Source organism: Podarcis muralis, chromosome 4 (assembly GCF_964188315.1).
Source record: "Podarcis muralis chromosome 4, rPodMur119.hap1.1, whole genome shotgun sequence".
Lineage (NCBI taxonomy): Eukaryota > Metazoa > Chordata > Lepidosauria > Squamata > Lacertidae > Podarcis > Podarcis muralis.
The window spans coordinates 59,334,902-59,351,212 of record NC_135658.1 but is presented as its reverse complement, the minus strand read 5'-3'; the positions used below and the strand labels follow the sequence as shown (position 1 = coordinate 59,351,212).

At 51.7% G+C, this 16,311-nt stretch overlaps 1 protein-coding gene across 6 annotated transcripts in view; it reads right to left on the bottom strand.

The window, feature by feature from the left end:
- BCOR (BCL6 corepressor) overlaps positions 1–16,311 on the bottom strand; it is an 84,516-nt gene that overhangs the window by 68,075 nt on the left and 130 nt on the right. For 4 of the 6 annotated variants that reach the window (XM_028727372.2, XM_028727380.2, XM_028727382.2 and 1 more), the window contains exon 1: positions 14,038–14,588. The exons of 1 other annotated variant lie outside the window; for it this stretch is intronic. The gene's annotated coding sequence lies outside the window, so the exon portion shown is untranslated. Of the gene's footprint in view, positions 1–13,180; positions 13,451–14,037; positions 14,589–16,311 lie in introns of those variants that run through there. One more of the 6 variants, XM_028727374.2, reaches the window with a different exon arrangement.

Sequence of the window (16,311 nt, the reverse complement as noted above, 5' to 3'; positions counted from 1 at the left end):
ACCGAGACTCAGTGGGGAGGAAGGCGCACCAGTCACTTCCTGCTCTGAGGTTCCTTAACTGGGGGGAGGGGGCGTTTCAGCCACTCCTCCCTCTCTTTTTTACAACTCTGCTTGGCTTCTGCTTGTAAAGGGTTCCTGAAACTAACAACCCATGGTTCAAGTAACATCTCAGCTTGTTCAGAGTACAGGGGACAAAAGAACTCTCCCCTGGCCTACCCCAGATAGCGGATACCACAACAAACATATCAGCCTGAAAGCACCACCAAACCCTTTGCTTATTTTTTCTTAAACCAGAGTCCTTATGCATGTCTACTAGAAAGTAAGCAAAATACTTACTCTCCAGAAAGTGAATAGGATTATTGCTAAATACTCCTTTTTCACCACCCCCATATATATATATATATATATATATATATATTCCCAAGTGCTCCCCTTCTCTTTAATGTTGCACTTATTTAGCAAACCCGGAATTCGCTTAATTGCTTTCTTTTGGCCTCCCCCAGCAACTTGCTCCTTTTGAAAATGCTGTAGGCACTCAAAATTATGCACACTCTACAATCTATCACTATGTCAGGAAAGGCCTTGCAGAGGTGGCATAGAACTACTGAGCAAACATAGCTCATGGATTGCAACCACACATCTTATTTTGGGTTTGGGGTTTCCTTCAAGGAAGCCAGTCATCCTCCTGATAAGAATTTGCCTATGCCAATTATAATGTGCAAATGGGTAACCTGAAACTGCATGTGTATTCATAAGTGAGCCTCAATGAGTTCACTGGCACTTACTCCAAAGTAAGTATAGTATTCATCATATTGCAGCCATTACCATGTTGCCCAAGCCACAGTAAATCCAGAATCACTTGATTCATTGATTGATTGCTTTGAACTCAGTGTACCTAGAAGTACATGCGTTAAGCTCTGTTGCCACAGTGCACACCCTGATAACTGAATCCTGATCTACAGGTTAAAGTTCACATTATGGAAGATGCCAGCATGGTTAAAGAGCAGTGTAAACAAAGGTATAAAAAGGTTAGAAGGTTCCCCTATTCCGAAATGAAAGTCTTGCCTAATAAGGTGGTGGGAATTAAAAACACACAAGTTGTGGCAAAACAAATGTGCTGGGTAAAAGAAGCCAGCACAGCAATTGAGAAGCAAAATTCTAAGTGCAATATAACAACTAACATTTATTAAAATAATATACGGCTTTATAAGGCTTTGGGCTGGGTGTCCACCAGTATGCAGATGATACCCAGCTATACCTCTCCTTCAAATCAGAACCAGTGAGGGCAGTGAAAGTCTTGTGTGAGTGTCTGGAGGTGATTGGCGGGTGGATGGCAGCTAACAGATTGAGGCTGAATCCTGACAAGACAGAAGTTATTGGGGCACAGGGGGCGGGTGGGTGTGGGGGACTCCCTGGTCCTGAACAGGGTAACTGTGCCTCTGAAAGAACCAGGTGTGCAGCCTGGGAGTCATTTTGGACTCACAGCTGTCCATGGAGGCGCAGGTCAATTCTGTGTCCAGGACAGCTGTTTCTCAGCTCCATCTGGTATGCAGGCTGAGACCCTACCTGCCTGCAGACTGTCTCACTAGAGTGGTGCATGCTCTAGTTATCTCCTGCTTGGACTATTGCAATGCACTCTATGTGGTGACCCAGAAACTACAACTAATCCAGAATGTGGCAGCTAGACTGGTGACTGGGAATGGACACCGGGTCCTAAAGGATCTTTACTGGCTCCCAGTACGTTTCTGAGCACAATTCAAAGTGTTGGTGCAGACCTTTAAAGCCCTAAATGGCCTGAAGGAGCATCTCTGCCCCCATCGCTCAGCCTGGACACTGAAGTCCTCCTCTGAGGGTCTTCTGCTGGTTCCCTCACTGCAAGTAGCAAAATTACAGGGAACCAGGCAGAGGGCCTTCTCAGTAATGGGGCCCTCAGTAGTGGTTCCCTCCCTATGGAACACCTTCCCTTCAGATGTCAGTGAAACAAACAACTATCTGACTTTTAGAATACATCTGAAGGCAGCCCTGTTTAGGGAAGTTTTAAAGGATGTTTTTATTATGTTTTTAGATATGTTGTAAACCGCCCAAAGTGGCTGGGGAAACCCAGCCAGATGGTAGAGGTGGTATTATTATTATTATTATTATTATTATTATTATTATTATTATTATTATTATCATCCAGACAAGTCTTCTTAATGATTGGTAACTGATTAAAGTATGAGTAGCAGAGGGTACAAATAAAGGAACAATTTCCTACAATGGAGATAAATAAGCAGTGGGGTAGGATCAGACTTGAGACCTGTCCCCCACCCCCATAAACAATCTGAAATCCAGGACAAGTAACGAGGTAGCCAGGTTTATGGATAACATCCAAATCCTTCAGACTGGTAAAATCCCAAGTAGACTATGAAGAACTCCAAGATGGGCAATTGGCCGACAAGATGGCCAACAGGATTCTATCTAAGTGCAAAGTGATGCACACTGGGGCACAAAAGCCTAACTTGGTATGATGGGAGCTGACCTAGCAGAGACCAACCAGGAAAGATCCAGGAATCATGGCAGACAAATCAATGTGGGGGAGGGACGGACGGACCCCACTTCAGTGTGCAGAAGTACAGTGGTACTTCGGGTTAAGAACTTAATTTGTTCTGGACGTCTGTTCTTAACCTGAAACTCTTCTTAACCTGAGGTACCACTTTAGCTAATGGGGCTGCCCGCTGCCACTACCGCACAATTTCTATATATTTCTGGGTTAGGGGAGTCTGGAACCTGAAGTGTCTGTAACCCAAGGTACCACTGTATTGAAAGAGGCAAAGTCAACTTGCCACTCTGGGTATTCACTGCAGTCATATGTGGACAATCATTCAAGAAGGAACAGAGACAGGCTTGCATGTCTTTGCCCTCTCCAGAACATCACCTTTATCCTTTTTGCAACCCTCCATGGACTTGAGGGGAAAATTCTAACACAGGGAACCCTCCTCCATGCAAGAAGGCTCCCAGCTGACGTAGAAACAGCAGGGTTCTGAACTGTACATAAAGCCTCCATGAGTAGATAGGTGAGGCTCCCTGCTTCAGACTTTTGCCTTCAAGTTTGTGGAGGGCTGTGAATAGGGTGAGGTGACACACCAGCCTCTACATCACTGTTTACATGCAAGCGTGCCGAACAAACAAGGCTAGAAGTATAAGCCTTTCAGGGTATAAAGCCATACAGCCTTTATGGATATTTGTGGTGGGGCCACCTTTGGAGCACTGCATGCAATTCTATTGCCCCATCTAAATAAGGAAACTATAGAACTGGAAAAGGTACACAGAAGGGGGACAAATTCCTTACCAGGATAAAGACTTTTAAAGTTGTGAATAGTTTGAAGAGGGTGTATGTTTTTTTAAAAAAGTTTCTCCACTTCTCAAAATACTAGAGTTTAAGATTGCCCAATGAAATGAATCAGAAGTCAATTCAGACCTGACAAAAGTAAATACTGTACAAAAGTACATTTATGGAACTCACTGTCACAGGATGTGGTAATGCCACTAAATAGGATGGCTTTTAATGGGCTAAACAAATGCATATAGAGGATATCGCAGCTCCTTCACATGATGGCTAAATGGAACCCCCTTTTTCAAAGGCCAATGTACCAGAATATTTTCTGCTGCCAGCTGGAGACCTACTTTTTCACCCAGGCATTTGCGGGTATTAGTGCCAGTAAGAATCCTTCTGTGTTATCATTTGTGCGGTGCTGCTTGTTGTGTTGATTTATTATCTGCTCCCCTTTTTGTCTTATGGAATACTGCAATTTTTATATATTATTAATTGTATCTCACACTGGGTTTGTTTGTCAATGACGAGCAGGCCACTTATATTAAAAAAAATATTATTATTACATAAATAAGAGAGCCTGGGGACAGCTGTGTTGCCTTCCTGCCCTGCTTGTAGATTTCCCAGAGGCATCAGTCTGGCTACTCTTGAAAGAGAATGCCGGACTAAACGCATTTCCCCCCACCCCTAGTCTGGTCCAGCACTGCACTTCTTAAGGTCTTATTATAGGCTGTGCATGCTCAGATCTATATATACAGACATCAGAAATGAAACCAGCACAGCCCCAAATATAGTGCCCCATCAAATAGGGCCATTACAAGCCCCCAGGAATCTGTCAATCCCTGTCAATAATCTGGGCTCCAAATCTCACTTTCTATGAATGTGGGTTTAATGTGGCTTAGATATCCCTGGTTGAATTTATGCAGGGAATTATTATAAGCTACCCTGTTTTTGTTTGTTTGTTTCTTTGTTTAATGCTTGGGTAGTTTCAATCCATCCTAAATATTTACTCTGAAGAAAGCCCCAAGGATTTTAATGGAAACTACTTCCAAGGAAGTGTGCATAGGATGGCGGATATGACCTACTTCCAAGCAAGCAAGTTTGCTTCTCTAAGCCTTCACCCCCTCCTGCATTTAATAACACCACTGAAGTCTTCTGAAAAGCCTAAGCAAGATTGTCTTCATCTAAGCCTACAATTCACTTCCTTGATGGAAAGCACAACCTTGCAGTGCAAAAATAGACAACATCCGCTTACTTCTTACCCCCCCCCCACCAAAACAAGCACAAAGTAAATATAGCCTGAACTCTACCAATTCACTTTCCTTCACTTTTCAAGAGCCTCCCAACCTAAGGGCAGCCACAACTGCAATTTTGTTCAGATGTGGGAAACTGATTTTATTCCTGATCACTAGAGCTGTACCCTTTGATAGAAACATTAAGTCAGCATGCTCTCCCTTCTTAAACAAAAACAAAAAGCAGCAGAGTATTCTGTTCCTGAAGTCTGACAAGTATCCCAGTTTGTGCATTTTTAGGAATCTGAAGTTGCAGTCCTTTGCACACTTCTTTAAGGAGAAGGCTTAACTGAGCAGAGTGGGCCTAGCTTCTGAGTAAAACAGGATCTTTCCGTGCTGCTGCAGCCCCCTCGACTGACTAATAGCAGAATGCTTTCAAGTTAAACAACAACAGCACACAAATGAAAGCACTGAGGTTTAAGACATCAGCCCTCCAGACCTGGATGGAAGCCCCAGTCATTTTAGCGGGCCTTCCTTCCAACTAATTTGTTTAGGATTTAGGTGTTAGAGGAGTGACCAGGTTTTTTGTTCTGTTTTTGTTTGTCTCAGTTTACGGTAGGCAGGCATTACGCTCAAGGATCCCACCTAAAGCTAAAATCGCATATAGTCAAAACATATAGGGTGCAATGGTGGATGGGATTGCCAAAGTCTTTCTGTCCAGACACAGGCACTCTTTCCAACCCCTTTTAATTCCCACACACCCACCTCAATTTTTTTGCTAATCTGAATGCCCACAGGTTAAATGTGTTTAAATTGCAAGGTAACTGTACTGAGAAGCTAGTCCCATCGCCTTAATTAAAGCTTACTCCCAGAAAAACGTGCGCGGGACTGTAGCCTTAGACACTAAGTAAAGCAGGTCAAAGCTGCAATCCTATCCATACTTATTTGAATGAACACACACACACCCCAATGAACAAGCTTGCATAGGATCCAACTGCACAGAGAACATTTGCGAAGAGAAGTGTCCCCAATATAAATGGTCAGCGCTGTTTCGTGGCTTCTTTTGCACGCGTGTTCCAGAGAGCGGCTGCAGCGCACTTTGGGAGGAAGTGGGGTGCCTCCCCTCCCCCGCCCAGCTCTCCTGCTGCTACTAAATTAAGGCGATACAAAGTGCACGGAATGCTTTCCTCTAAGGAGATGTGCCGCAGAGCGGAACAGTCACCCACCCCCTTTCCTAACGGTTCGCTGACTACACTCAACTCTCCGCACAGCCAGTTTCCAGGGAAGCGACTGCTGCCGGATTCTGTATTTTTCTCCTCTAATTGCCTTATGATCAAATTAAAACCTTGTCCTTGCCTTCTGGAAGACAAGACTCACTCGCGATCCAATATATTCTTTTTACTTAATAACGTATGAGAGGACACGGCCGAAATTCCATCAAGGATCGGAACTCTTCCAAGGGACTCGCGCGGGTTTCCACGGTGGGATCGCTCAGGATTCCCACTCTCGCTCTCTGGAACAGAGCCGGATAACGTTCAAAGCGACCCAAGCCACCTCCCTCTTCCTCCAAGTTCCACGGTTCTAAAAATAGACGCCTAGCTAAGAACCCAGGAGTTTAGCAGCTCTTTTACGTTTGTGCCTAGACATTAAATTTAGTTTAATTTAGCTTCCGGTGTTTAATTTTAGCCAGTCTTCCCCTTCCCCGCCCCCTTCTCTCCCTCTCATGCAAATCAATATGGCAATTACCATCTAAAAGCTTGCCCAGCCCCAGGTCAATGTAAATTGATCATTGTCCGCCTCCTACAAAATAACACCGGGAGCCTGTGGTGCATAATGAGATTATACTGGAAAGTGTCTTGCAGATCACGAAATTATATTTCATGCAGCCAAAGGATCGTCTTCCACGCGGGCTTCCTCCTACCTGCCCTCCTCACAGCACCGCAGCGGATGAAATGGGCCAGGTGTGTGTGCATAATTTAAATGCAAGCGGAAGGGCCAGGAAATGAGCTGCCGCCGCAGCTAGCACCGCTTTTCTGCCCTGGCTTTCTAATCTTTGACAGGTAACCACGAGGCAAGAACCGCGTGCATAGGTTTCTCAAGTGATGAGGAATTTTAGTTTAGCCGTGTGTGTTTTCAGGAAGCCTAAGCTGCAAAGTACTTTGGTTCCCTAGCAAATAAGGAAAATGAATACGCTTCAAGAGGACAAGCTGATTTTCTACGCGGTGTGGATGGGGGGGGGGGGTGCTGCTGCTCGCTCCTTCGACTTGGTGGCCTCCTTGCTTTCTGCCCGAAAGTCAGCTCATCCATTAAGGAAGAGTCGCCGCGCACGCCAGAGGAGCCCTTGTGAAACATTCGTTAACTTTTGCCAGGAAAGCACGCCCCGGCTGCTTGCTCGCGATTCAGGGCCCGACAGTTGAACAGGGCCGAGGAAAAGGGAGGTCGCTTCAGCGTAATTCTCGTTTATCAGCCCGGCTTGGGGGAAAGGACACACAAGGATTAAACGCAGCCAGCGCTGCTCGCGGAAATGGGAACTCCCCCTGTCTGCAAACGAGGCCTCCGCTCCACGCTCGAGTCAGGGAGGGCTCTAGCGTTCTTCCTCCCTCCCATCCCACCTCCTTCGGATGTAGTACACACACACACACACACACACACACACACACACACACACACACACACACACGAGAACGACGTTAGTCTGGCTCTCTGGAAAGAATCTGCTTGATCTATTTAACTGGCTAGTGCAGCATTGCGCGGAGAGGAAGGAAGAGGAGGAACATAGGCACCCACCCACCGCCTCCCCTCCTCCCCACCTTCTCTCTCCCACCCTCGCTACCACTAGCATTTATTTTTAACAAGCAAGCCCAGCAGGCGAAAGCACCGGAGGCTGCGGTGCCGATCGTGTTGCATGGCTGTTTGTGAGGCCTCCCTGGAAATGGAGGGCTAAACGCGAGATGGTGCGTTGCGCCGCGACGCCTGGTATGTAAACCAAGCAAGCAGCCGCTGAACAGAAGCCGGGACAAGTCTGCTGTGCAGGATGGATGGATGGATGGATGGATAGATAGATAGAAAGGGGCCTGATCCAAGGGGGCTTCTAAAATGCTTCAGTTCATTTCTACATTCGGTTAACACCTTCCAACCCACAGCAAAAGCCAGACAATTAAAAATAAATAAATCAGAGGGCTTATTTTAAGAAGGAGGGTTGTCTCCAGCCTAGTCCCCAACTCAGCTATAACTAAATGCCTTTGCCCCAGCTGACCATTAAAGCCTTTATCCGAGACGTAACTTCTGGTGGTGGAGAGCTGGTGTTGTGTAGAAAGGAGTGTCAGATTGGAAATCTTCTGCTCAAATCTCAGCTCATCTAGTAGGAACTCACTACTACACATATCATGCCTTAAAAGCACATATGAAGCACCCACTCCCAGGTATCCTGGGAACTGTAGTTTACCCTCTCAGAGCTACAATTCTCAGCAGTTTTAACAAACCACAGTTCCCAGGGTTCTTGGAGGTGCGTGCCTTAAATGTATGTTGTGTAGGCAGCCTAGGTGACCTTGGGCAAACCAAACACAACACTAGCCTACATTACAGAGGTGTTATTAAGGAATACCGAGGATGTGCTTAAAGCACTCCTGATGGTTCAAAATGGCTGCGCAAGTTGCCTCTGATAAAATGCTTTAGGAACGAGGTCTTGCGATATAAGGTCTTTTGGGTTCCTCATCCTCCCTCCAGGGAGCGAATACCTAAACTACTACAGTGGTACCTCAGGTTAAGAACTTAATTCGTTCTGGAGGTCTTTTCCTAACCTGAAACTGTTCTTAACCTGAAGCACCACTTTAACTAATGGGACCTCCTGCTGCCGCTGCGCCGCCGCTGCACGATTTCTGTTCTCATCCTGAAGCAAAGTTCTTAACCTGGGGTAATATTTCTGGGTTAGCGGAGTCTGTAACCTGAAGCGCATGTAACCCGAGGTACCACTGTATGCTGATATCACCTTCTCCTCATCAGGCAGATAACCGTATACAGAGGCGGAGGCTGCCCCGTCAAGACTAAACTGGAGAAATGAATTTTCCAAATTTGCACGGGACACTCCAGCCGCTAAACCAAATGTGTTTTGAAGCCGGGGGTCTTTTGACTGGCCACAACAGAAAACAGGCGTTGGCTGGCCTTGAAAATGGGCCTTGCTCTCTTCTGCCTGAAGTTTGGCAAGCCACCCAAAAAAAATACGCCCTGCATCATAGCGTCTGTGGGGAGCTCCCTTTTCAACCCTCCTGCTTACAGAACGCTGTAGGAAGCCTGTGGCGATTGCAACAGGGACTTTTAAATTAGAATTGCAAACTGGCCGGACGAAGGTGGGGGGAGGAGAGAGATGTAGCGGGACTCTAAGCCCCGTGCCCTGAGCCCCTAAACACCTACAGCAAAGCCAGAGATTGCTCGCTGCTCCTTCAGTATTTCTGCAGCTGCTACAGTTATTTAGAGCCAAGGGCATGCGAAGCGCTGTGGAAAACACTGAAATAAAGGGGGGGGGGCGGGAAATCCCATTAGAGGGAAAAGGCTAGGCTGGGAAAGGGGGAGCGAGAGGCTCCCACAGCAAGTACTTCGAAGCAGCGCCACGTTGGACTGCCCACAGCAGGTTAGCCCTTAGATCCTAAGCAGAAAGAGAAGTGAGGAAGCCATCAGATTTCCAGGAGAGAAAACTTCCACAGGCAGAACCCGAGGCCCTGAAATGGACGGGGTTTGCTTCCATCTACTATCTTTAGAATCCAGGCGCTAGCTGCTCCGCCGTTTACGACTCCCTGGAAAGGCTTCCTGTGCCTGCGATCCAGGAGGCGCTTAAATTACGTCTGTGCAGCGAGGCCCATTAACGTCGCAAAGGGAGCTTAACCGGCTTAAGCGCAAGGGTGTGGGAAATGCAGCCGCAGGGACTGAGGCTTGATTAGATGATCGGATTCTCACCCCCACACACACACCCGCTCCTTCCCATCCCTCGCTCGCTCGCTCTCCTAGGTGTATATATTTAGCTAGCAGACACCCAGAGGGGTTTAAAAAGACTCCGAGTTCCCTCCTCCCACAATCATGCAGCAAACACGTTCAAGAAGAACTGCTTGCAGGCAGCAGGGGAGCAACCGAGACTCTCATCTGCGTGGTTGATTACAGCCCTAAAACGGACGACGTGTAATTTCAGTTCTCGCTCCAGATCGTGGGCTTGATTTCCAGGGGCCCACTTATCCGAGGGAGGGAGGGAGCAAGTGAGAAGAGGGGAGGAGGGGGGGGGAGAGACGCTGTAGGCTTTATTTGTCCTCGTCCCTATTAGCTATGCAGCCAATCTATCATTTCCGGCGGTGCTTCCATCTAATTACCGATGTATTTAGATGTGACGTGCAAAGAACTGTCGAGCTGCCTGCTTGGCTCTGCGCGGACTCCTCGTCGGGAAGCTTTCCAGCGAGGGCTGGAGCGCTGCGAGCCAGGGCTCCAGACAAAGAGGGAAAGAACTGAGCCGCGTCGCGGGCAAATCCAACGCAAAGCAGCTTTCCTCCGGGGTGATAAAGGGCCAGAGAACCTCATTCGGGGGCAGCCGATGTCTGTGGGAAGGGGGGGGAGGGGAGCTCCGAAGGCAGGCGCGCTTATATTCCGCAGAGAAGGGCTTTGCTCTTCCCCTCCCACCCACCAGCCCTTCTCACAGAAAGGAGACCCCAAACAGAAGCGCGCACAGAGAGCCAGAGCCCCCGTTTGCTTCTGTCAAGTCTAATGTGTCTCAAGGCAGCCGCAGGTAAGTTTTGCCCCGGCTCTCTCCGCTTATATATTGACCAAACACAGGTGAGGCTCGCCTAGCCCCGTCGTATGGAACAAAGTCAGTCCCTACTGAGCACTCAAAAAACAAAACACCCACACCACCCACTCCCCATTTCTAAGAAAGGGGGAGCTGGATTCTGCTCCTAAGGTTATTCGCCTGGAGGTCTTTGGCCGGAGTGGCTCCGAATTCTCCGCTCTGGCTTTGTCCTTGTGAGCTATGCCTCCCTCCTCCTCCCTCCCCCCCTCCCCAGAATGGAGAAGAGAGCGCTGAGTGGATCTCCTGCTCCAGCTCGACCCCCACCCCTTCTTCCTCCTCCTCCACCACCACGCCTGGCTCGCCTTGTGCTTCTCTGTGCTTGCCTGGCTCTGCCCCAACAGGACACGGGGTTAAGCGCGCTCAGCGGAGTTCCCAAACGACGAAACTTCTGGGAACGGAAGAATCTGGCACTCGGCTAGAAAAGGAGGTTCCTGATGGTGGGAAACTGATCTTCACGGAGCATCGAGAGCAGCCCGAGGGATCGCGCCTCGGTCTCTCCCAACTTCCCCTCCCCCTGGAGACAGAAGATTTCTGCAACTGCCAGCCTCAACCCTTCACGCAGAAAAATCTACCTCGATTTCTGACTCCTGAAGGGTTAACACACACATCCACACGCACCGAATCTCGCGGTGACCTTTTCCTTTGCGACTCCCCCACTCTCCCTTTCAGGCTCCGGTTCTTCCGCTCGCAGGGAGCTTGGACGGCTGTCTAGACCGATCTATCACAGGCGAGCGAAACAATACCGGTGGGGGGGGGGGAGAGAGAAAAGCCGCCTTCCCTTTTCTCTCCTCCTCCTCCAGCACCGCACCTCACCTTCGAGATGAAATGGGGTAATAAAGAACCATCATCCGCAGTACCAACAGCTGGTGGGTATGCAGAGACCCCTGAAACAGCCCACCCTCATGGCTGACAAACGGGGTTTTGTCTGTGCCCTGCGCGCGGCACGTTTCGTGTCCCGCAGTTGCCCTGGGCGAAGGGCCTGGGCTCCCCTCGGAGAAAGTGTGGAGAAAGAGGGGGAGAGGCGAGATTCCAGGCCTTCCAGAGAGTGGAGAACTTAATCATTGCGTCGGAAGGGCTGGTTCCCAGATTCCACTCTTCTTTGCTTGTCCAAAAACTCCTTGACTCTATCTGACCCCAGCTCGAAAACGAAGCAGTTTCCGGCTTAGTAGATGGAAAGGCCAATTCCGCAAAGAGCTGGGAAATAGCTAATGGGATGTGCGACTCATTGATCCAGAGGATACTTCCTAATTAACTCCCAGTCACCAATTCAGAGATCTCGTCTCCTGTGGCAAACCTTGCGGGATGGAGGGCGGGGAGGAAATTCCAAGTCTTGCTTTTTACGGTCCGCCGAAAAGCCATTAATGTTGTCTTGTTCGCAAAAAGACAAAACCCACCAGCTGCCACTTAAAACACCTACGTAACATCCCCACAAGGCCGATAAAGAGGAAACAAACAAAAAGACGAAACCTCAATTGAGCCCAGTCCTCCTGGCCTGTTTTACTCCAGAGCAGTCCCACTGGCCTCAATTAGGGAGCACAAGGCAAGGGACGGGAGCTTTTATAACCACCAGGCCCTATCGCGAGGGCACCGCATCCCGCAGGCATGTCTGCCAGCGCCAACATTGCCCAGACGGAACTGTGTGTGTGTGTGCGTAAGAGAGAAAGAGAGCGCAAAGCTGGAAGCAGCCGCCTCCAGGAGCGGGACTCCCAAGATTAACAGCATGCAAATATGGCGGGGGGGGGGAGGAGTTGGAGCCGATCCACTTCGGCAATGCTGAATGTAGACACCACCCCCACTCCCCGGGGACAACTTAGTTTGGCCTCGGGGCTCTGTCTCCAAGGTCCCAGGGCGATCTTGCAAGGGCGCTTCGCTTTACTCCCCTTACAATGCGGGGGGGGGGGGGAGAAGTCTCGCTCTCCTTATCTCTGCTGGCAGATAGTCTTCGTGGGGCCCGTCTAAGGAGCCCTTTGGCCTAGGCCTCATGGAAAAGTTTACAAAAGCTTGACAGATCCAGCCCGCGCGACCAGAACGAGCGCAGACCGCCCTTTTGCCAAGGGAGGCGAACGCGAAGCTGCGGGGCTTCCACCGAGCAGATGGAGAGCCGAGAAGGGAATTGCTCGGGAGAATTAAATACGGAAACAAGCTCCGAGGCGATTGCCATTAAAACACCAGCACGTATTTCCCTCGCAGCTTCTGATTCAAGGGGTTTTGGGGTTTTCCGATCTACGCTTCCCTCCACTCTCTCTCCTCCCCCCCTCCCCGCTTCCTTCCACCCACATACCTCGCTTTTCTGAATCTGAGACGCAGCCGGCGAGGCAGAAACGAAAGGCGAAGGCTTCGCAAAGCTAGAGATCGCCCCCGGACTGGCTTCGCAACAAACAAGCTACGTGCCTCAGATGCCGAGCAACCCCGGAGTTGGCTAGGGTTTTCCAGCCAACAGCCTCCGCCATCCGCTCCTGGGAGGCAAGTTCTCCACCTCCCCGGAGCCAGAAATGAAAGGTGCAAAGGACGCCCGAAATTCCTAACGGCGGCGCTGGACCTCTTCCCATCCCCACCCCAGACTAGCAACACAAAGTCTTTGAACTGGAACCACCAGCTCTAGAACATCGCCGCTCCGCCGCCCCCGATCCTTCTCGTTTATTCTCCCTCCCCCCCCAACCCGCCCAACCGACTCAAACACCCCCCTCAAAAAAGTGGCCCCGAAAACAACCGGGAAGAAAACCTCCCACAGCCTCCGCAGTCTCTTTCCAAGAGCGTTTAGACAAGCAACAAATACGCCCCACACACGCACCGAAAGCGAGAGCCTCTTTTTACCTCAATCACGTTGGCTGTCTCTTCCCGGTACTCATCTTTGAACTTCGCTGCCGGTGGGCCAAAAGGAGAGCCAAGCAGCTCACAAAAAACGCTCCTTTCCCCTCCACCCACTCTCCCCTTTCCCCCTGGGAGCCCAGAAGTGGCGGCTGCCAGAGGTGGGGCTTTTATAGCCCTTTCCAAATCCGAAAGATAAAAGAGGAGCGAGACGCCGGGAAGCCTCTTCTCTCGATCCCCCTCCGCCCGCCACCTCCTTCCTGCTGGAGCAGACAGAGCGCGACCGGCAGCTTCCCCTTTCCTCGCTCGCTCGCTCGCTCGCTCCCCCCCCCCACCTCGCGCCTCTCTTCACAACCCTGCAAACTTCAACAAACCCGCGCAACACACCCGCCCCTCGGAGCACTCCCCCCACCCGACGCCTCCGCGTCCCGCCTCTCCCCGGCCAAGGCGCATTCAGGCGGTGACCGCTGTGCTCGCGAACATCTCCCTCGCCTCCACGCCGCCCTCCTCCTCGGAGCCCGGATCGTTTCAGGTTGAGAGACATTCTGGCAACGATCCCAACCGAGGAGAGGCAGGCTGGGACCAACGCGCGCGCGCTCTCTCTCTCTCCTACACACACACACACACACACACACACACAGAGGCGCACCCCAGCCAGGTCTGGGGGCGGGGGGGGGGTGAGGAAAAAGGTCGCCTCGTCGAGGTCCCCCCTCCCCACACACGGGAGAAGTGTACCAAGACTCAAGCGTACCGCATGCGATCGTCGCCCTTTTTGGTACTTGGCCGTCGCGGCGTTTCCGCAGAGAGAGAGAGAGAGAGAGAGAGAGAGAGAGAGGGAGGAGTTCAAAGGGGAGAGCGCTGACCTTAGCCTCGGCTCCGGAGATGCCGCCGTGGAGTCGCTCCGGCGTCGCTTCTAGCGTGTCCTCTCCAAAGCGAGCCACTCTCAGTCTGGGTGGGCGAGAAAAGTTTGCCAACCTCCGAGCCCAAGGGGGGGAGAGAGACCCGGGCTGCCCCCACGTCGGACAATCCGGCCACCGGCGGACCTCGGCACGGCAGCTGGGGCTGCACGGGTTGGAAGGGGGGGGGGAGCGAGACCTACGGTCACCCCGCTTGACTATCGCTTGGGCTCAGCACCCCGCCAGCAGCAGGCTCCCTCCGGCTGCCCGACGGCTCGGGTCTGGCAGCGCCATGTTGCTGGTGTGGCTGCTCCGGGCTGGGCTCGACGGCTCCTGGCGACGGCGCCTACATGCTCTTTCTTCCCTGGCTAGAGCCCCGCGTCCTGGCGGCGGCGGCGGCGGCGGCGTGTGCGTGTGTGTGGCTGGGCTGGCTCTGGGGATTTAATCCACCGGGAAAGCCGCTCTTCCTCACCTTGCCGCTGGGAGAGCAGGCTCCGTCTGCTGCACGCTGCCCCCCTTCGCCTCCTCCTCCACCACCGCCTCCTCCTTCCCTTCCCCGCCCTCTCCTCTTTCCCCTCCCCCCGGCGGGCTCAGCACTCAGGGAGCCGCCGCCAGTAGAGGCAGCGGCAGCAGCAGCAGCAGCACAGCCACCTCCACTCCGTTCTCCCAAGCAGCAGCAGCGAGGCTTCTCTTTCCCCCGCGCTCTCCCGGAGCTGCCTCTTTTCTTTCCTTTTTTTCCTTTCTCCAAGGCTTTTCGCTTTCTCTCCTTAATTGATTCCCCCTCCACTCCGCGGCGTTTCCTGGCTGCTCTCCCCCCCCCTTCCCCTCTCTCTCCTCCTCGCTCTGCTTGCCCTGCCCTGCCCTGCCTGAGGGCGCCCTGAGGAGACTCCGCTCTCCTTTTTGACCAGGCGAGGTGGAAAAAAGGGGGGAAAGTCTCTTCCCGCCCCCTCGCCAGACTCCCTGCTCGGCTCGGCTCGCTACCCAGAAGGCCAGTGGAGAGAGAGCCGCAATTACCATAAAGCTCCTCTCCCTCCGCTTCGCCAAGCTGTCAAAGCCCCGGCAGCAGCGGCAACGGCAGCAGCAGGCGCAGCCAGACCCCCGCCAGCCAGCCAGCCCGCCCGGCTTCCTCTCCTTTTTTCGCCCGCGGCAGAAGGCTTCGCTCTCCCCCTTCCGCGACCTCCTCGCCAAGCCGAGCGAGCGCGGGCTCTTCTCCGCCTCAATATCTGCTTCTCGCAAGAGCACCTTCCCGCGTGTCGCGCGTGTGTTGTTCGCGACCCCTTTTCTCCCTTTTCCTCAGCCCTTCATTAAGAGTCTTTTCAAACAGGAGGGTGAGAGAGAAGAAGCCCTCCACCTCGTAAACGGCATCCTCATAACCTTGTATGAGGCGGAAGGAGGACGGCGCTGCCTATTCATTCCCCCTCCCCTCACGCGCCTAATATATATATATATATTTCCTCAGGTGTGGAAAACCGCGCTCTTCCTCCTTCCCCCCACGTTCATCTGCCTCTCTTTGCATTTCCCTGAGAACCCCAAATGGGCTGTTTCTTTGTTCCCCTCCCCCTCCCTCCCCCCCACCCGCGCGCGTTCCATTGTCGCGCACAGCCTACCCAAAGTGGAACGTCTTATTCGTGTTCTCTCTCTCTCTCTCTCTCTCTCTCTCTCTCTCTCTCTCTCTCTCTCTGTGTGTGTGTGTGTGTGTGTGTGTGTGTGTGTCTTATCTGGCCACCACTCTTACCCTGGGGGGAAAATGCCTCTCCAGCCCTCTCTTTTCTTTCCTTTTTTTAGATAACTGTGTCGTGTCCCGCTTTCATCCCAACCTGTATTTAAAGACTCCCTCCAAACGAGCAATTTCCCTTTATCTCTCCTTTCCAGAAGCACGCAAGCCACTGTTCCCCTCCAGTGTACCCCCTGCACCCACGACTCTTCAACATCCTTCATTTTACCACTAGTCGCTGTTTTCATACTCCGGCGTGGGCTTCCTTTCTTGCCCCTTTGCCCTCGAGCCTCTCTGGGTGAGGAGAACCATTCAGTTCTCAAGAAGCTTTCCGGAGTGCCCCCAAAACCGATTCCCTCCCCTTGGTGTCTAAACAAGGTCCCGCGTGGTTCCCACCTCTGAAACTCCCAAACACGTTTTTTGGTCACGGCGTGTGAATCGCTTGGGAAGGTGGAGCGAGAGGGGTCCCCCCCCCCGCTCCTTCTCTGTAATTCTAGTACCGGCTGGAGATTTCTCTGCCGGCCTTT